The sequence below is a fragment of the Oncorhynchus keta genome, unplaced genomic scaffold, assembly GCF_023373465.1.
Source record: "Oncorhynchus keta strain PuntledgeMale-10-30-2019 unplaced genomic scaffold, Oket_V2 Un_scaffold_4321_pilon_pilon, whole genome shotgun sequence".
Lineage (NCBI taxonomy): Eukaryota > Metazoa > Chordata > Actinopteri > Salmoniformes > Salmonidae > Oncorhynchus > Oncorhynchus keta.
Genome location: NW_026290939.1, coordinates 16606 through 36986, shown reverse-complemented (window position 1 = coordinate 36986; position 20381 = coordinate 16606). Strand labels below are relative to the sequence as shown.

General features: G+C 47.5%; 1 protein-coding gene across 2 annotated transcripts in view; it reads right to left on the bottom strand.

Moving 5' to 3' along the window:
- Positions 1–20028, bottom strand: part of zhx2a (zinc fingers and homeoboxes 2a) — a 32657-nt gene extending 12629 nt beyond the window's left edge. Inside the window, exon 1 of one of the 2 annotated variants that reach the window (XM_052516400.1) lies at positions 19644–20028. The gene's annotated coding sequence lies outside the window, so the exon portion shown is untranslated. The remainder of the gene's footprint in view (positions 1–19643) is intronic. The other variant, XM_052516399.1, reaches the window with a different exon arrangement.
- Positions 20029–20381: the final 353 nt, after the last annotated feature.

Genomic DNA, 20381 nt, shown 5'->3' with positions numbered 1-20381 from the left:
ACATCATGTTCCATGCTGTTGGTCTGGTGGTCAGGGCTCTGGTAAGAGATGGTCTGAGTAGAACATCATGTTCCATGCTGTTGGTCTGGTGGTCAGGGCTCTGGTAAGAGATGGTCTGAGTAGAACATCATGTTCCATGCTGTTGGTCTGGTGGTCAGGGCTCTGGTAAGAGATGGTCTGAGTAGAACATCATGTTCCATGCTGTTGGTCTGGTGGTCAGGGCTCTGGTAAGAGATGGTCTGAGTAGAACATCATGTTCCATGCTGTTGGTCTGGTGGTCAGGGCTCTGGTAAGAGACGGTCTGAGTAGAACATCATGTTCCATGCTGTTGGTCTGGTGGTCAGGGCTCTGGTAAGAGATGGTCTGAGTAGAACATCATGTTCTATGCTGGTGGTCAGGGCTCTGGTAAGAGATGGTCAGTAGAACATCATGTTCCATGCTGTTGGTCTGGTGGTCAGGGCTCTGGTAAGAGACAGTCTGAGTAGAACATCATGTTCCATGCTGTTGGTCTGGTGGTCAGGGCTCTGGTAAGAGATGGTCTGAGTAGAACATCATGTTCCATGCTGTTGGTCTGGTGGTCAGGGCTCTGGTAAGAGACGGTCTGAGTAGAACATCATGTTCCATGCTGTTGGTCTGGTGGTCAGGGCTCTGGTAAGAGACGGTCTGAGTAGAACATCATGTTCCATGCTGTTGGTCTGGTGGTCAGGGCTCTGGTAAGAGACGGTCTGAGTAGAACATCATGTTCCATGCTGTTGGTCTGGTGGTCAGGGCTCTGGTAAGAGATGGTCTGAGTAGAACATCATGTTCCATGCTGTTGGTCTGGTGGTCAGGGCTCTGGTAAGAGATGGTCTGAGTAGAACATCATGTTCCATGCTGTTGGTCTGGTGGTCAGGGCTCTGGTAAGAGATGGTCTGAGTAGAACATCATGTTCCATGCTGTTGGTCTGGTGGTCAGGGCTCTGGTAAGAGATGGTCTGAGTAGAACATCATGTTCCATGCTGTTGGTCTGGTGGTCAGGGCTCTGCTAAGAGATGGTCTGAGTAGAACATCATGTTCCATGCTGTTGGTCTGGTGGTCAGGGCTCTGGTAAGAGATGGTCTGAGTAGAACATCATGTTCCATGCTGTTGGTCTGGTGGTCAGGGCTCTGGTAAGAGATGGTCTGAGTAGAACATCATGTTCCATGCTGTTGGTCTGGTGGTCAGGGCTCTGCTAAGAGATGGTCTGAGTAGAACATCATGTTCCATGCTGTTGGTCTGGTGGTCAGGGCTCTGGTAAGAGATGGTCTGAGTAGAACATCATGTTCCATGCTGTTGGTCTGGTGGTCAGGGCTCTGGTAAGAGACGGTCTGAGTAGAACATCATGTTCCATGCTGTTGGTCTGGTGGTCAGGGCTCTGGTAAGAGATGGTCTGAGTAGAACATCATGTTCCATGCTGTTGGTCTGGTGGTCAGGGCTCTGGTAAGAGACGGTCTGAGTAGAACATCATGTTCCATGCTGTTGGTCTGGTGGTCAGGGCTCTGGTAAGAGATGGTCTGAGTAGAACATCATGTTCCATGCTGTTGGTCTGGTGGTCAGGGCTCTGGTAAGAGATGGTCTGAGTAGAACATCATGTTCCATGCTGTTGGTCTGGTGGTCAGGGCTCTGGTAAGAGAAGGTCTGAGTAGAACAGCGTAGACTAGATACATCAGCACTGGGAAATGTTAAATACAAATGACTGCCGTCAAACTCAGTCACTCATTGGATCGTCACTTGGGGTATTCCCATAACCATCAGAAGAGGTGCATTGTTCAAATTCAGGCCAGCCTCATTTCCATAAGGTAGTTATGACAACCACCGTCCGGAAATTGACTTGCCCTCGATGCATTGCTGTTGATGCTACTGCTGCAGTGTATTAAAAACACACCTCGCAGGTATTCATTCATCTGGGAGGAGACATGGAGCCAGGAAGTCAGGCAGACTCAGGCAGACTCAGGCAGACTCAGGCAGACTCAGGCAGACTCAGGCAGACTCAGGCAGACTCAGGCAGACTCAGGCAGACTCAGGCAGACTCAGGCAGACTCAGGCAGACTCAGGCAGACTCAGGGGCCGTTGCTAAGAGCCAGTCCGTCTGTCGACCAGACCTGGGTTGTGTTCAGTAGGCTCCAATTAGAAGAAAAAGGACTGAAACCTCGACTTGTCCATTGAGAAACACCAATGGTCCGTTTCAAAATGTAGCAGACTGACGCTCTCCTCTCCATTCAGGACTGTGCTGCTGTGGCGTGTCAGGCTGGGCGTCTTGTCCCTGTGCTGCTGTGGCGTGTCAGGCTGGGCGTCTTGTCCCTGTGCTGCTGTGGCGTGTCAGGCTGGGCGTCTTATCCCTGTGCTGCTGTGGCGTGTCAGGCTGGGCGTCTTATCCCTGTGCTGCTGTGGCGTGTCAGGCTGGGCGTCTTATCCCTGTGCTGCTGTGGCGTGTCAGGCTGGGCGTCTTATCCCTGTGCTGCTGTGGCGTGTCAGGCTGGGCGTCTTATCCCTGTGCTGCTTATCCATGTCCTCAGCTCACCGTCTCTGCTCTGGAGAGACCTACTCTGTCCACTCATATGCCCCCAGGCCGACTAACCCAGGCCAGCAGATACCAAAGTAACTCCCCCAATGGACACTGCTGTGGTGACTCGCTGCTGTATTCATGGGCTTTCATTATTTGCTTCCAACAGGAGAACGAACGTACATCATTAATCATTCCTGACGATTTAGCTTGCCACAGACGTCAACATCAGTTACAGAACATGGAACATCCGTAGGACGATGGATGACTCCCTCTCACCAGATCACTAACGTCATTCCATCTGACACAATAACAACCGAAGCTCAAGAGTTAATGACTTCACTCTGCTGTGTATCAACCTGCTGTGTGTCCAGGAATGGCAGCAGGACAATGAATCCCTACAAGTGTGAAGCTGCTGAGTCGCAGACTGTGTGTCAAAGGACCTTTCTATCCGGCCAATCAGAGACAACACTATGACTCATGAGCCTATCACTACAGCCCTTCCACCACACCGTCACTACAGCCCTTCCACCACACCGTCACTACAGCCCTTCCATCACTACAGCCCTTCCACCACACCGTCACCACAGCCCTTCCGTCACTACATCCCTTCCACCACTACAGCCCTTCCACCACTACAGCCCTTCCATCACTACAGCCCTTCCATCACTACAGCCCTTCCATCACACCGTCACTACAGCCCTTCCATCACTACAGCCCTTCCATCACTACAGCCCTTCCATCACTACAGCCCTTCCATCACTACAGCCCTTCCATCACACCGTCACTACAGCCCTTCCATCACTACAGCCCTTCCATCACTACAGCCCTTCCACCACACCGTCACTACAGCCCTTCCACCACACCGTCACTACAGCCCTTCCACCACTACAGCCCTTCCATCACTACAGCCCTTCCATCACTACAGCCCTTCCATCACTACAGCCCTTCCATCACTACAGCCCTTCCATCACTACAGCCCTTCCATCACTACAGCCCTTCCATCACTACAGCCCTTCCATCACTACAGCCCTTCCATCACACCGTCACTACAGCCCTTCCATCACTACAGCCCTTCCATCACTACAGCCCTTCCACCACACAGTCACTACAGCCCTTCCACCACACCATCACTACAGCCCTTCCACCACACCGTCACTACAGCCCTTCCACCACACCGTCACTACAGCCCTTCCATATCTACCATGACAACAAGACAGTTGGTAAATTCTAACAGACTGAAGAGCAGAATGGATCCACCTGCTGAGTGCAGAGACACTTTCAGAGCAGCCTTCATCTGACGTGACAGAAACACATGTCATGGTGGGTGTGGGGAGGGGCCAAGGCACAGACCACTGTTGCTAGGATAACAGAGTGGACAGGAAGACGGTAGGCATTCCATCCAGACTGGCTCATTGTTCCATAGATCTGCTGTATTCAGTGAGGTGAAGCGTTCAGAACTTTGACAGCGACAGAAATGCAACGAAATAGGAGGTGACTTAATTCCCTATTCTACCAGACAGAGAACTGTGTCTGATCTAGACAATGCATTTCTATCCGAACTTTGTGTAACGTTGTGAAACATTGCGGCGTTCTGAACAGACCCACAGCTGCAGTGTTCTAGAGGAGGGTGATGTGATGATAGTAGAGAGCGAGAAGAGAGAAGCTGTGTGGGAGGAGACAGTGCTCTGCTAATACTGCATCCCCCAGTAGGGGGGCTGAATTTGGGAACGTCACAGAATGAATTTAAATCTCATCAAATGGGCCCTGAAAAAAACCCACTGTAGCTCTGCATTGAAACCGGCAATCTCTCTATCCCTGCTTTACTTAGCATTCTATTTAGGGTATGAACACAGAATATTAATAAGTGAATTGGTTCAAGGAATGTTGAGTGGTGCACTGCAAGCTTGGTGCAGATTATCTGTATTAGAAGTGTACAAATAACAGTGTTTAAAGCCCAGTGTTAAAGCCTACCGGGCTACTACTGGACTGGAGCAAGTCTCCTCTCCGGGATGAGTCCAGTCAATACACCATCACACTGATTTCTAATTTGGACAATTAAATAGTCCACAAAGTTACTGGTTAGGGTCCCATTGGTGTCTTTAAATATAACAGTCAAAGTCTGGATGGGAGTCTGAACTGGTCTAGCAGCCAGGTTACCATGGAAACAGGCTAACAGCAGGGGGTGGGGGGGGATTTATTCTCTCCACTTCACCAGAGACCAGAATGTTCCGCCTCAAAAGTTGGTCGGGCCAAAAGTAGTAAGACACCACCCCTTTTGATGATACTGTAGACACATCAAGTTGGAGGGGTCCACAAGACATATCCTTCTATTCAACTGGTGGGATCCAGGTAGGGGTCAATTGAACGGATACTTTGCCCAAGCGGAGCATTGAGTAGACTGCATTGCATAGTACTTTCCCACTGGTAAAGACCTAGTACCTCTACAACACCGAGCCTGGTATTCACAGTGAATACAGACAGCATGAAGAGTACTTTCCCACTGGTAAAGACCTAGTACCTCTACAACACCGAGCCTGGTATTCACAGTGAATACAGACAGCATGAAGAGTACTTTCCCACTGGTAAAGACCTAGTACCTCTACAACACCGAGCCTGGTATTCACAGTGAATACAGACAGCATGAGGAGTACTTTCCCACTGGTAAAGACCTAGTACCTCTACAACACCGAGCCTGGTATTCACAGTGAATACAGACAGCATGAGGAGTACTTTCCCACTGGTAAAGACCGAGTACCTCTACAACACCGAGCCTGGTATTCACAGTGAATACAGACAGCATGAGGTGGTAAGTATTTGGTTTAGAAAAGGAATCCTGATATTACTACCAAGCTGAGGGAAGCATGAAGACTTCCAGTCAAGAAATACTTTAACAGTTATCAAACCATGACCCTGCTTTCACAATGCAGTCTAACCCTGAGAATGACCATGCAGTCTAACCCTGAGAATGACCCTGCAGTCTAACCCTGAGAATGACCATGCAGTCTAACCCTGAGAATGACCCTGCAGTCTAACCCTGAGAATGACCCTGCAGTCTAACCCTGAGAATGACCCTGCAGTCTAACCCTGAGAATGACCCTGCAGTCTAACCCTGAGAATGACCCTGCAGTCTAACCCTGAGAATGACCCTGCAGTCTAACCCTGAGAATGACCCTGCAGTCTAACCCTGAGAATGACCAACCCTGAGAATGACAGTCTAACCCTGAGAATGACCCTGCAGTCTAACCCTGAGAATGACCCTGCAGTCTAACCCTGAGAATGACCCTGCAGAATCCCAACCCTGAGAATGACCGCAGTAGTCTAACCCTGAGAATGACCGTGCAGTCTAACCCTGAGAATGACCATGCAGTCTAACCCTGAGAATGACCGCAGTCTAACCCTGAGAATGACCCTGCAGTCTAACCCTGAGAATGACCCTGCAGTCTAACCCTGAGAATGACCGTGCAGTCTAACCCTGAGAATGACCTGCAGTCTAACCCTGAGAATGACCCTGAGACAGTCTAACCCTGAGAATGACCCTGCAGTCTGCAGTCTAACCCTGAGAATGACCATGCAGTCTAACCCTGAGAATGACCATGCAGTCTAACCCTGAGAATGACCATGCAGTCTAACCCTGAGAATGACCGTGCAGTCTAACCCTGAGAATGACCGTGCAGTCTCAACCCTGAGAATGACCGTGCAGTCTAACCCTGAGAGAATGACCGTGCAGTCTAACCCTGAGAATGACCCTGCAGTCTAACCCTGAGAATGACCCTGCAGTCTAACCCTGAGAATGACCATGCAGTCTAACCCTGAGAATGACCATGCAGTCTAACCCTGAGAATGACCATGCAGTCTAACCCTGAGAATGACCCTGCAGTCTAACCCTGAGAATGACCCTGCAGTCTAACCCTGAGAATGACCATGCAGTCTAACCCTGAGAATGACCCTGCAGTCTAACCCTGAGAATGACCATGCAGTCTAACCCTGAGAATGACCATGCAGTCTAACCCTGAGAATGACCCTGCAGTCTAACCCTGAGAATGACCATGCAGTCTAACCCTGAGAATGACCATGCAGTCTAACCCTGAGAATGACCCTGCTTTCTTCAACTCTGTCCTCCACAACATATTTATGAACTGAACAAAAATATAAAGAAAAGCAACATGCAACAAATTCAAAGATTTGACTGAGTTACAGTTCATAAGGAAATCAGTCAATTTAAATAAATAAATTAGGCCCTAATCTATGGATTTCACATGACTGGGAATACAGATATGCATCTGTTGGTCAAAGATGCCTTTAAAAAAAAAAAGGTAGGGGCGTGGATCAGAAAACCGATCAGTATCTGGTGTGACCACCATGTGCCTCATGAAGCACGACATCTCCTTTGCATAGATGTTGTGCTGCATGTCTTAAAGTAACGGACTGTCGTTTCTCTTTTCTTATTAGAGCTGTTCTTGCCATATTATGGACTTGGTCTTTTTACCAAATATGGCTATATTTGTTTAATTTGGACCATTTTAATTTTAAAACAATTCCAGCACTGTACGTACGTCATTGTTACCCAGAAATGATTTGATATAAAACAGTCTGATTGGGCTTTAAGGAAACCAGAGACTTGACATGAGGAGCTATGTGGACATGAGTGTGTCAGTCCTGGCAGGGTGGTGTCTGGTAAAACCATCTGTAGCAGTGAGTCCTGGCAGGGTGGTGTCTGGTAAAACCATCTGTACCAGGGTGGTGTCTGGTAAAACCATCTGTAGCAGGGTGGTGTCTGGTAAAACCATCTGTAGCAGGGTGGTGTCTGGTAAAACCATCTGTAGCAGGGTGGTGTCTGGTAAAACCATCTGTACAGGGTGGTGTCTGGTAAAACCATCTGTAGCAGGGTGGTGTCTGGTAAAACCATCTGTAGCAGGGTGGTGTCTGGTAAAACCATCTGTACCAGGGTGGTGTCTGGTAAAACCATCTGTAGCAGTGAGACCTGGCAGGGTGGTGTCTGGTAAAACCATCTGTAGCAGTCAGTAAGGTCCCTCCTAACCCTGGGCTACATATGGCGTTTCCAACTGAAACCAAAACCAGCCAGGCAGAGACAGATCTCTTCTTCCATGGCTGCCAGACCCCGGTTCAATTTTATTTTAAATCAAATACTCCATCTGGGCTTGATTTAGCTTGCCTGGCACAATGGACGTAGAGAAAAACCCATCTGGCACACCAGGCAGGCTCAAGCAAACGCTCAACATATTTGAAAGATTTAAAATAGTATTTGAACCCAGATCCTGATGGCTGCCGTCCCAGACAGTTATGAAATACTGATGGAATGGGTTAGACCGCATGGCATATTTGTGCCAGGGTCATCTTTTAAAAGAGGCTTCTCCACTACGGAGATCAAATACAGTCAGAGAACTACATTTTGGAACATTACTTCTTATGCAATTGTATTTCACATGTTGGGATAAAAGAAGGTTGGGATAGAATAAATAGGGAATTTCTGTTGTGGCATTCAACACAAGGTTACCTAGTAGTGTTTCTCTAACGAACCATCTGTACATCCAGAGTACCTCCTCTAGCCTATATCAGCGACAGACAGTTGTTCGACCTACTGTAGAGTCAACCAAGCTTGACTGGCGTTACTGGGTGTCCACATATCAGACAGCCTCTGCTACAGCAGGGGTGACCTGCTGGTCAGGCCGGAGACACGTGACTGGGTCAGAGCTGTGGGTTTCTGCAGTCAGAGAGAAGAGCCCCAGCTGAGCTCTTTCTTCTGTCCTCTCCCTTCCTCCAGCATTTCGCTGCACCTGCGACATCTGCAAATCTGTGTATGCAACCAATAAAAACTTTGATTCTGATTTGGTCCTCTCCTCTTATGCTCTCTCCTTGCCTTCACATGCTCATCTCCTTTCCTTCTCTCGTCTTCGCTCAACCTGTCCTCCGTTTCTCTCCTTCCTTTCCTCCTCCCTCACCCCCTTCTCTACCCCCCCCTCGTCTCCTCCTCCCTCCCTCCCTCCCTTGTCCCGTCCCACCCTTCTCCCCTCCCTCCCCCTTCTCTCCTCCCACCCTTCTCCCCTCGTATCCTCCCCCCTTCTCTCCCCCTCCCTTCCCCCTTGCGCCCCCATTCTCCCCCTTCTCTCCCTCCTTTTATCGATGGCGGTTATGATATCGTTTAGGACCTTGAGTGTGGCTGAGGTGCACCCATGACCAGCTCGGAAACCAGATTGTATAGTGAAAAAGGTACGGTGGGATTCAAAATGGTCGGTGATATGTTTGTTACTTGGCTTTCAAAGACTTTAGAAAGGCAGGACAGGATGGATATGGGTCTATAAAGGTTTGGGTCTAGAGTGTCTTCCCTTTTGAAGAGGGGGATGACCGTGGAAGCTTTCCAACCTTTAGGAATCTCAGATGATACGAAAGAGGTTGAACAGACTAGTAATAGGGGTTGGAACAATTTTGGCAGTTAATTTTTAGAAAGAAAGGGCCAGATTGTCCAGCCCAGCTGATTTGTAGGGATCCAGATTTTGCAGCTCTTCCAGAACATCAGCTGTCTGGATTTGGATGAAGGAGAAGCAGAGGGGGCTTGGGCAATTTTCTGCGGGGGGGGGGGGGGGTTGCAGAGCTGTTGGGTGGGGTAGGGGTAACCAGGTGGAAAGCATAGCCAGCCGTAGAAAAATGCTTATTGAAATCACCGATAAATATATGATAATCGATAGTGACAGTGTTTCCTAGCATAGTGCATTGGGCAGCTGGGAGGAAGTGCTCTTATTCTCCATGGACTTGTGTCCCAAAACTTTTTGTAATTAGTGCTTTTTCTGTTTGAAAAAGCCTTAGCTTTCCTAACTGACTGTGTATATTGGTTCCTGAAGTCCCTGAAAAGTTGCATATCGCGGGGGCTATTCGATGCTAATGCAGTACGCCACAGGATGTTTTTGTGCTGGTCAAGGGCAGTCAAGTCTGGGGTGAACCAAGGGCTATATACGTTCTTAATTCTACATTTTTTGAACGGGGCATGCTTATTTAAGATGGTGAGGAAAGCACTTTTAAAGAGCAACCAAGTGTTTCAGGGAGCGTTTGACAGTGTTGAGGGATGGTCGTTTGACCGCGGACCCATTACGGACGCAGGCAATGAGGCAGTGATCGCTGAGATCCTGGTTGAAGACAGCAGAGGTGTATTTAGAGGGCAAGTTGGTTAGGATGATATCTATGAGGGTGCCCATGGTTACGGATTTAGGGTTGTACCTGGTAGGATCCTAGATCATTTGTGTGAGATTGAGGGCATCTAGCTTAGATTGTAGGACAGCCGGGGTGTTAAGCATATCCCAGTTTAGGTCACCTAACAGTACGAACTCCCTCTCCTATCATCGCTCTCTCTCCCTCTCCTATCATATCCCTCTCTCCTTCCTCTCCTATCACCTCTTTCTCTCCCTCCTATCATCATCATCATCTCTTTCTCTCCCTCTCCTATCATCTCTCTTTCTCTTCCTCTCCTATCATATCACTCCTATCATCATCTTTCTCTCCTTCCTTTCCCTGTACTCTAACATGAAAGCCTGCCCATTACACACATGAATACGTCAATTTACTGTTGTTGAGTAGAAAACAGATGGGAGACGTTACCTAGGAAACCCATGCGGTCTGTGAGAGAGTTGTGTGGCTCCAGGACGCTATTTACAGACACTGCTTCTCCTCTGTGAAGCTCTTTCTTTCCAAGAGATTGGCTTCTTTTGGTTCCAGATAAAACAATCCCTATGTAACTCAAAACACTGGCACTTGTCTTTTCCTACTAGCACTGACTTGGCTGATAAACACTGAGGACAAATGAGCATGTTTCAGTCCATAGTACGTCTCACCTAGCTGTCTATCTGAAGCTGAACTGACATGCCTAGTTAAATAAAGGTTCAATAAAATAACATAATAATAATAATAATAATAATAATAATAACTTAGACACACTGGTTAAACGTTTGCCTGCCGACAGTACTTAGCACCTCTGAACGGTGTCGGCACTCATTATTTTTGTGTCCACACAGCAAAAACCTTTAATTAAGTCGCCAGCTACTCTGCCTTGTTAAAATACTCCAAACCAGAAGGTGGCAGTAGTGTTTGTATGTCCATGTGCTAATCTCTGCTGAATGTGTTGCACTTTCTCCCGTTGTGCCATTTACAAACAAACACGTGACTGTCTCAACTGTTCTGGGGAACTACAGTGAGCTTCATAATGTACAATAATGGTTTCTGGGGAACTACAGTGATAATGTACAATAATGTGACTGGATCAACTGTTCTGGGGAACTACAGTGAGCTTCATAATGTACAATAATGTGACTGTCTCAACTGTTCTGGGAACGGTTCAGAACATGATGGTTCTGGGGAACTACAGTGAGCTTCATAATGTACAATAATGTGACTGTCTCAAACACACCATAATGTACAATAATGTGACTGTCCACTGTTCTGGGGAACTACAGTTGTCATAATGTACAATAATGTCTGGATCAACTGTTCTGGGGGACTACAGTGAGCTTCAGAACATTCTGATGGTGAATAATGTGACTGCCTGGATCAACTGTTCTGGGAACTACAGTGAGCTTCATAATGTACAATAATGTGACTGGATCAACTGTTCTGGGGAACTACAGTGAGCTTCAAACACACCATCACTGGATCACTGTTGTCTGGGTCAGAACATAATGGTGAGGCCCATACTAAACACACCATCAATATTGTACAATAATGTGACTGTGAGGCCCTTCATACTGGTTCAAACACAGCTTCATCACAATAATGTGACTGTCCACTGTTGTCCGGAGCTTCAGAACATGATGGTGACTGGCCCATACTGGGGAACTACAGTGAGCTTCATCACACTGTCTCACTGTTGGGGAACTCAGTGAGCTTCAGAACATGATGGTGAGGCCTACAGTACTAAACACACCATCACACTGAGCCACTAATTGTCCGGTCAGAACATGATGGTGAGGCCCAACTAAACACACTTCATCATGTACAATAATGTGACTGTCTCACTGTTCTGGTCAGAACATGATGGTGAGGCTTACTAAACACACCATCACACTGTCCACTGTTGTCCGGTCAGAACATGATGGTGAGGCCCATACTAAACACACCATCACACTGTCCACTGTAATGACTGTCTCAGCTGTCCGGGAACTCAGAACATGATGGTGAGGCCTGTACTAAACACAGTGAGCTTCATCACACGTACTGTTGTCCGGTCAGAACATGATGGTGAGGCCCATACTTCATAATGTACATCACACTGTCCACTGTTGTCCGGTCAGAACATGATGGTGAGGCCCATACTAAACACACCATCACACTCCACTGTTGTCCGGTCAGAACATGATGGTGAGGCCCATACTAAACACACCATCACACGCCACTATTGTCCGGTCAGAACATGATGGTGAGGCCCATACTAAACACACCATCACACTCCACTATTGTCCGGTCAGAACATGATGGTGAGGCCCATACTAAACACACCATCACACGCCACTGTTGTCCGGTCAGAACATGATGGTGAGGCCCATACTAAACACACCATCACACTCCACTATTGTCCGGTCAGAACATGATGGTGAGGCCCATACTAAACACACCATCACACTCCACTGTTGTCCGGGAACATGATGGTGAACATGATGGTGAGGCCCATACTAAACACACCATAATGTGACTGTCTCAACTGTTCTGGGGATAATGTGACTGTCTCAACTGTTCTGGGTCACACCATCACACAATCCACTGTTGTCCGGTCAGAACATGATGGTGAGGCCCATACTAAACACACCATCACACTCCACTATTGTCCGGTCAGAACATGATGGTGAGGCCCATACTAAACACACCATCACACAATAATCCACTTTGTCCGGTCAGAACATGATGGTGAGGCCCATACTAAACACACCATCACACGCCACTACTAAACACACCATTGTCCGGTCAGAACATGATGGTGAGGCCCATACTAAACACACCATCACACTCCACTATTGTCCGGTCAGAACATGATGGTGAGGCCCATACTAAACACACCATCACACGCCACTGTTGTCCGGTCAGAACATGATGGTGAGGCCCATACTAAACACACCATCACACTCCACTTTGTCCGGTCAGAACATGATGGTGAGGCCCATACTAAACACACCATCACACTCCACTATTGTCCGGTCAGAACATGATGGTGAGGCCCATACTAAACACACCATCACACGCCACTGTTGTCCGGTCAGAACATGATGGTGAGGCCCATACTAAACACACCATCACACTCCACTATTGTCCGGTCAGAACATGATGGTGAGGCCCATACTAAACACACCATCACACTGATGGTGAGGCCACTGTTGTCCGGTCAGAACATGATGGGCCCATACTAGGCACCATACTAAACACATGATGGTGTGGCCATCACACTCCACTATTGTCCGGTCAGAACATGATGGTGAGGCCCATACTAAACACACCATCACACTCCACTATTGTCCGGTCAGAACATGATGGTGAGGCCCATACTAAACAACCATCACACTCCACTATTGTCCAGGTGGTGAGGCAGAACATGATGGTGGTTAGGCCCATACTAAACACACCATCACACGCCACTTGTTGTCCGGTCAGAACATGATGGTGAGGCCCATACTAAACACACCATCACACTCCACTATTGTCCGGTCAGAACATGATGGTGAGACGCCCATAACTTGTAAACATGGTTGTGTCACATGGACAGACGATTCAGTTCAACTTGTTGATGTTCGATGGTTCAGTTCAACTGTTATATGTTGTGTGGTTATGTTCGATGACAGACGATTCAGTTCAACTTGTTGATATCATGTTCATGGACAGACGATTCAGTTCAACTTGTTGATATGGTTGTGTGGTTATGTTCGATGGACAGACGATTCAGTTCAACTTGTTGATATGGTTGTGTGGTTATGTTCAGTTCATGGACAGGACGATTCAGTTCAACTTGTTGATATCGTTGTGTGGTTATGTTCGATGGACAGGCGATTCAGTTCAACTTGTTGATATGGTTGTGTGGTTATGTTCGATGGACAGGCGATTCAGTTCAACTTGTTGATATGGTTGTGTGGTTATGTTCGATGGACAGACGATTCAGTTCAACTTGTTGATATGGTTGTGTGGTTATGTTCGATGGACAGACGATTCAGTTCAACTTGTTGATATGGTTGTGTGGTTACAGACGATTCAGTTCAACTTGTTGATATGGTTGTGTGGTTATGTTCAGTTCAGTTCAACTTGTTGATATGGTTGTGTGGTTATGTTCGATGGACAGACGATTCAGTTCAACTTGTTGATATGGTTGTGTGGTTATGTTCGATGGACAGGCGATTCAGTTCAACTTGTTGATATGGTTGTGTGGTTATGTTCGATGGACAGACGATTCAGTTCAACTTGTTGATATGGTTGTGTGGTTATGTTCGATGGACAGACGATTCAGTTCAACTTGTTGATATGGTTGTGTGGTTATGTTCGATGGACAGACGATTCAGTTCAACTTGTTGATATCGTTGTGTGGTTATGTTCGATGGACAGACGATTCAGTTCAACTTGTTGATATGGTTGTGTGGTTATGTTCGATGGACAGACGATTCAGTTCAACTTGTTGATATGGTTGTGTGGTTATGTTCGATGGACGCACAACACCTCAAGATAGAAACAGTATGTCACGACACAACATGCATCTTCTCTACTTACGACGACATGTAAAAACACGCGCTAACTTGAGGTGACGGGGTGGAACACTAGAGTGTGTCCAAGCTCCCTGATTGGTTGGAATGAGGGGGGAAGGGGGGGATTGAAGGGTGATTGACAGGGCTGCAGGCCAATCAGGTTGGAAGGGCGAGCCTTTTTAAAATTTTACACAAAGACATAAAAAGAGGGTAATCATATGGTGATTATCATATGATTCATGATGAGCACATGCACTGCATTTAGTCTGGACTCTTCCTCAACCTGCTCACTGAGGAGATTCACTACATTTTGGGGGCCTGACTGCCTAATAAATATATTTGAGTCATTTAGCGGATGCTATTATCCAGAGCGACTTACAGTAGAGAGTGAGTACATTTTCAAACACGAGTAGCTCCTCAACCCTGTCACTGAGAAGATGGAACTCCATTTTGAGGGCCCGACTGCCTAATAAATAAGTGCAAGGCTAACGAGGCTGTCTCTATGCTGTCATGAAGTCATCATGACTACGGCCGCTCCACACAGACTACAGGGATTTTACAGGAAGACGTGCTCACAGCAGGTATGACATCACCAGGGCCATCTTAGTCCCCTAGCTAACGACACAACATCAAGAAGCAGAGGCGGCAGGAACAACATCTCCCCGAGTCTGACAGAGGATATTGCTGAGGTGAGCACCACATGAGTCACAAAGAACAGGCGGCCATCTTTAAACAAGCCATTCGCTGCCTGGACCATGAAAAAAAATCAAGGACACTGAATGGGGAGGGAGACCAAATGGATGTAGGCCTACGTTTTTCTTCAGCAACTTAAGCCCAAGTAATAGAAGTGTGATCTACACCTGCTGTATGACAACAGCAGCAGTCAGTGTGCACATATGACTTGAGAATGACTGCCAGGCCTTGATCTGAATGAATACATCCCACCAGTCAGAAATTAACTGAGGTTGTCACCCTAGAGACGCTGCACAACTGTGACATGATTGGATTAGTCAGGTCACTAATGTTGATGACCCCACCCCCTGACTAATGTTGATGATATTCCCCCCTAATGATGATAATGTTGATGATACCCCCCCGACTAATGTTGATGATACCCCCCCCCGACTAATGTTGATGATATCCCCCGACTAATGTTGATGATACCCCCCCCCGACTAATGTTGATGATATCCCCCGACTAATGTTGATGATATCCCCCCACTAATGTTGATGATACCCCCGACTAATGTTGATGATATCCCCCCACTAATGTTGATGATATCCCCCCCGACTAATGTTGATGATATCCCCCCGACTAATGTTGATGATCCCCCCGACTAATGTTGATGATCCCCCGACTAATGTTGATATATCCCCCCGACTAATGTTGATGATCCCCCCCGACTAATGTTGATGATATCCCCCCGACTAATGTTGATATCCCCCCGACTAATGTTGATGATCCCCCCGACTAATGTTGATGATCCCCCGACTAATGTTGATGATATCCCCCCCCGACTAATGTTGATGATATCCCCCCCGACTAATGTTGATGATATCCCTCCCCCGACTAATGTTGATGATATCCCCCCCCGACTAATGTTGATGATATCCCCCCCGACTAATGTTGATGATATCCCCCGACTAATGTTGATGATATCCCCCGACTAATGTTGATGATATCCCCCCGACTAATGTTGATGATATCCCCCGACTAATGTTGATGATATCCCCCGACTAATGTTGATGATATCCCCCGACTAATGTTGATGATATCCCCCCCGACTAATGTTGATGATATCCCCCCGACTAATGTTGATGATATCCCCCGACTAATGTTGATGATATCCCCCCGACTAATGTTGATGATATCCCCCGACTAATGTTGATGATATCCCCCGACTAATGTTGATGATATCCCCCCCGACTAATGTTGATGATATCCCCCTAATGATGATATCCCCCGACTAATGTTGATGATATCCCCCCCGACTAATGTTGATGATATCCCCCGACTAATGTTGATGATATCCCCCCCCCTTCTGACTAATGTTGATGATATCCCCCGACTAATGTTGATGATATCCCCCACCCACTAATGTTGATGATATCCCCCCCCGACTAATGTTGATGATATCCCCCCCCGACTAATGTTGATGATATCCCCCCCCGACTAATGTTGATGATATCCCCCCCCCCGACTAATGTTGATGATATCCCCCGACTAATGTTGATGATATCCCCCGACTAATGTTGATGATATCCCCCCCGACTAATGTTGATGATATCCCCCCCCCCCCGACTAATGTTGATGATATCCCCCCCGACTAATGTTGATGATATCCCCCCCCGACTAATGTTGATGATATCCCCCCCCGACTAATGTTGATGATATCCCCCCCCGACTAATGTTGATGATATCCCCCCCCGACTAATGTTGATGATATCCCCCTAATGTTGATGATATCCCCCCCCGACTAATGTTGATGATATCCCCCCCCGACTAATGTTGATGATATCCCCCCCCCGACTAATGTTGATGATATCCCTCCCCCGACTAATGTTGATGATATCCCCCCCTACTAATGTTGATGATATCCCCCCCCCCCGACTAATGTTGATGATATCCCCCCCGACTAATGTTGATGATATCCCTCCCCCGACTAATGTTGATGATATCCCCCCCCCGACTAATGTTGATGATATCCCCCCCCGACTAATGTTGATGATATCCCCCCCGACTAATGTTGATGATATCCCTCCCCCGACTAATGTTGATGATATCCCTCCCCCCCGACTAATGTTGATGATATCCCCCCCCCCCGACTAATGTTGATGATATCCCCCCCCGACTAATGTTGATGATATCCCTCCCCCCGACTAATGTTGATGATATCCCCCCCCGACTAATGTTGATGATATCCCCCCGACTAATGTTGATGATATCCCCCCGACTAATGTTGATGATATCCCCCCCCACCGACTAATGTTGATGATATCCCCCCCCCGACTAATGTTGATGATATCCCCCCGACTAATGTTGATGATATCCCCCCCCGACTAATGTTGATGATATCCCCCCCCGACTAATGTTGATGATATCCCCCCCCCCGACTAATGTTGATGATATCCCCCCCGACTAATGTTGATGATATCCCTCCCCCGACTAATGTTGATGATATCCCCCCCCGACTAATGTTGATGATATCCTCCCCCCCGACTAATGTTGATGATATCCCCCCCCGACTAATGTTGATGATATCCCTCCCCCCCGACTAATGTTGATGATATCCCCCCCCGACTAATGTTGATGATATCCCCCGACTAATGTTGATGATATCCCCCCCGACTAATGTTGATGATATCCCCCGACTAATGTTGATGATATCCCCCCGACTAATGTTGATGATATCCCCCCCCGACTAATGTTGATGATATCCCCCCCGACTAATGTTGATGATATCCCCCCCCCGACTAATGTTGATGATATCCCTCCCCCCCGACTAATGTTGATGATATCCCCCCCCGACTAATGTTGATGATATCCCTCCCCCCGACTAATGTTGATGATATCCCCCCCCCCGACTAATGTTGATGATATCCCCCCCCCGACTAATGTTGATGATATCCCCCCCCCGACTAATGTTGATGATATCCCCCCCGACTAATGTTGATGATATCCCCCCCCCGACTAATGTTGATGATATCCCCCCCGACTAATGTTGATGATATCCCCCCCGACTAATGTTGATGATATCCCCCCCCGACTAATGTTGATGATATCCCCCCCGACTAATGTTGATGATATCCCCCCCCGACTAATGTTGATGATATCCCCCCCCGACTAATGTTGATGATATCCCCCCCCCCGACTAATGTTGATGATATCCCCCCCCCGACTAATGTTGATGATATCCCCCCCCCGACTAATGTTGATGATATCCCCCCCCCCGACTAATGTTGATGATATCCCCCCCCGACTAATGTTGATGATACCCCCCCCGACTAATGTTGATGATATCCCCCCCCCCCACTAATGTTGATGATATCCCCCCGACTAATGTTGATGATACCCCCCCCCGACTAATGTTGATGATATCCCCCCCGACTAATGTTGATGATACCCCCGACTAATGTTGATGATATCCCCCCCCGACTAATGTTGATGATATCCCCCCCCGACTAATGTTGATGATATCCCCCCGACTGCTCCAGTCATTACCACGAGCTCCGTCCTCCCCAATTAATGTGCCACCAACCTCCTGTGTTAGTAACCTAGTTGATGAGGTCTACAGTTGTTGGCGTGTCCTGTGTGAATCTTGTGTGAACATAAAAACATGCGCTGTACCTTTAACAGTGGTGGAAGTGGACACATGCAGTGGGCTAAAAGTCAAATCAGGTCATCCTGCTGAGAGCTGCATCTTTTCAGGCTTTTGGACACCATAATCATACTGTACCCACCACCCACCACAATAAAATAACTCCCATTCAGACGTTTCTTGACTTGGCTACATGAGCATGTGGTGTAGCATGAGGAAATAACACGAAGATAACATGAGGCATATCATTGGGCAACAGTACTGTAGTTTGTAAAGATACTGCTTATTGTGTCAGGCTCATTTCATATGGATAGATCTTCAAGAAACAAACTTGACACTGAGAACCAAGTCCATCGTAAACCACCAATATGTGCAATATATTCTACTTCGGCCAGGAGCCTTGCTGTACTGCAACGAGGCGTTTCATTCCACTGTGACTGTTGCCACAGTGCAGCAGGGACGTGCAAGAAGGCGTCACCGCTGCCTGCAGCCTGCCTACATCATACGACGGACGGCATTGGTACCCGACATCGAAGTAGGTTGCTGGTTAAACTCCACAACTAGAATACAATTTATAACCTTCTGGTCTTATGAGTCCAATCGCCATTCCATAGCATACAACCGAAATAGGCAAGATAAAAACATTTTTTTTTTAAAGCTCCCCAAATGTCCCCTTCCCTCGCCAACGACGTAACGCCATGTCGGCGTGGAGGCCATATTTTGCTGGTTATGTCGACATAGGGGAAAAAGTACAAGTCCTCTCCCACAAAATCTCGTCTAACATTACCGCAGCATTGTAGCAAACAAAACTTCCTAAAGCGAGAGGACTGTAAAGGCACATCGTTTCATTGCTTGAAACTGGACACATTGTTACTACTCGCAGGTCGTCAATCAGGTGTAGCCAGCCACACCGGGACAATCAAAGTTTACTGGCTAACCAAGTTAAAATGTGTAGTGGCGTCTGCGTACAGACACAGTGGTGGTGGGAGGCTAGCTAGCTACATAGCTAGGCTACAGGTTTAACTTTGGGACTTGTTTTCGCCGATATGCAAAACTGATAAATATTCTATTTGGCAGATTCTTACCTGTCCACCACGTATGATGCGCTGTAATGCCGAGCACCGGCAAAACGGGGTCCAAAACGGGTCTTTACAACACGATAACAACCGAATACGACGATTTATTCTACAGATTCGACCGAATCCGCCAGACAACAGCCGGAAAAAATCGGCGTTCGCAGGGGGATCTACGCCAAAAACCACGTGATCAACTACGTCAGCGTACGTATTTGCATACGATACCAGGGCCACTTCCATCCTGGAGTTGTTCTAATCGCTCCTAAAAGTTAGGACGGCGGTCAGTATCAAGCCTCGGATAGTGTCCAGGAAATGACAGCCCTTCGGTGGTTGCTGGAACCTTGCTTTCGACTTTTGAAAAGGAATAAGCTGTTGTTGACGTCCTGTGCTCTGCGCCAGCTCATCGTTGTGTAGGTCATTGAATAGTAAGCAGTAAACTGAGAGGACTGGGCGTGTCAAAGCCTGTCTAGGGAGGGACACTACTTTACTGCTGGTGTTGCTGCAGTACTGACAGCTGCGTCTCAGGTCAATGGTCTCTAGAAGTGCTACTGACTGTGATTTTCAATTTCTCTCTTTCTCTCGGTCTGTGTTTGGCGTCTCACCTAGTTTGACATTCTTCACTGAATACCTTCCATCTGAGTAGCTAATGAGACATCGTGAAAGGCAGCAGTGATTTATTGCCCTCACTCCCTCTCTCTCAATTTCAATTCCATTGAAGGGCTTTATTGGCATGGGAAACATATGTTG